The sequence below is a fragment of the Propithecus coquereli genome, unplaced genomic scaffold (assembly GCF_000956105.1).
Source record: "Propithecus coquereli isolate 6110/MARCELLA unplaced genomic scaffold, Pcoq_1.0 Scaffold28, whole genome shotgun sequence".
NCBI classification, from domain to species: Eukaryota; Metazoa; Chordata; class Mammalia; order Primates; family Indriidae; genus Propithecus; species Propithecus coquereli.
The window spans coordinates 2,743,610-2,745,359 of record NW_012148396.1 but is presented as its reverse complement, the minus strand read 5'-3'; the positions used below and the strand labels follow the sequence as shown (position 1 = coordinate 2,745,359).

The 1,750-nt window shown below is 46.7% G+C and overlaps 1 pseudogene; it reads left to right on the top strand.

Annotated features, from left to right (window-relative positions):
* Positions 1-447: 447 nt before the first annotated feature.
* LOC105813371 lies at positions 448-1,404 on the top strand (annotated as a pseudogene).
* Positions 1,405-1,750: the final 346 nt, after the last annotated feature.

Genomic DNA, 1,750 nt, shown 5'->3' with positions numbered 1-1,750 from the left:
TCATCGTCCCATTAGAGCTGCGTGCCGCTGCAAGCCTGAGGCAGGTTCGTGTGGCAGAGGGGTAGCGCCTTTGGATAGAGGTGATGGGGACCCCTGCTATGCTGCCGAAGGTGGACTTGAGCTCTGAATGTCACCGTGTCTGCCGCCCCTCTGCCCCCCAGGTCCCAGTTGAGGAGTGCAGGCACACCCAGGCTCTCCATGGAAAGGAGATTTCTGAGACTCGGGATATGTAAGGACAGAGAAAAAACTAACATGGTTTGGGGACTTACTTAAGCCAAGTTTTAACATGGAATAATTTAATAGCTCACCCTAAGAAATTAATGAGGTGAGAATGATCTGTGCATATTTTAAAGATGAGAAAACACAGATATGTTCGTTAGCCTACTCCTTTGTGCCTATGGACCCTGCTGAGGAAGCATCTTTAACGTCTCTCTTCCCACCACCGTTATGTCTAAGTCGGAGTCTCTGGAAGGGCCCAAACAGCTGGGAAGCTCCTCATCTGAGGGCTGAGCTTTGACACAGTCTGTGGGAGTCCGAGGAGCCATGTTGAGTAATGGGAATGCTCACGGACTGTGTGGTGACAAGAAGTCCAAACACCAAGCACTCCAAGGGCTTCAGGTTTGTCACACGTGCCACTGTGGAGGAGGCAGATGCAGCCATGCAAGCAAGTCCACATCAGCTGGATGGAAGAGTTGTGGAACCAAAGAGAGCCATTTCCAGAAGATTCTCAAAGACCAGGGCCCACTGCACTGTGAAAAAGATCTTTGCTGGTGGCATTAAAGAAGTCACTGAAGAACATCACCTGAGAGACTATTTCGAGCAACATGGGAAAATTGAAGTGATTGAAGTCGTGATGGATCAAGACAGTGGTGAGAATAGGGGCTTTGCTTTTGTAACCTTTGATGACCGTGACTCTGTGGATAAGACTGTCATTCAGAAACACCATCCTGTGAATGGCCACAACTGTGAAGTGAGGAAAGCCCTGTTGAAGCAAGAGATGGCCAGTGCTTCATCCAGCCAAGGAGGTCGAAGACGTTCTGGAAACTTTGGTGGTGCTGGTGGAGGTGGTTTTGGTGGAATGGTAACCTTGGTCATGGAGGAAACTTCAGTGGTTGCGGTGGCTTTGGTGGCAGCTGTGGCGGTGGCTGATACCATTGCAGTGGGGATGGCCACCATGGATTTGATAATGATGGAAGCAATTTTGGAGGGAGTGGAAGCTACAATGATTTTGGCAATTACAACAATCAATCTTCAAATTTTGGACCCATGAATGAAGGAAACTTCAGAGGCAGAAAATCTTTCCCCTATGGTGGTGGAGGCTGATACTTGGCCAAACCATGAAACCAAGGTGGCTATGGCTGTTCCAATAGCAGCGGTGGCTATGCCAGGGGCAGAAAATTTTAATTACTGCCAGGAAACAAAGCTTAGCAGAAGAGGAGAGCCAGAGAAGTGACGGGAAAGATACTGATTATAAGAGATTTGTGGACTCAGTGATCTTGTGGACTCCACAGTGGTGGTAGGGCCTCTCTGCTACAAAGAAGACATGTTTTAGACAATGCTCCTGTGTATGGGAAAAAAACTCCAGGACTGTATTTATGACTAATTGTATAACAGGTTATTTTAGTTTCTGTTCTGTGGAAAGTGTAAAGCATTCCAACAAAGGGTTTTAATGCAGTTTTTTTTTGCACCCATGCTGTTGATTGCTAAATATAATAGTCTGATTATGACACTGAATAAATGTCTTTTTTTT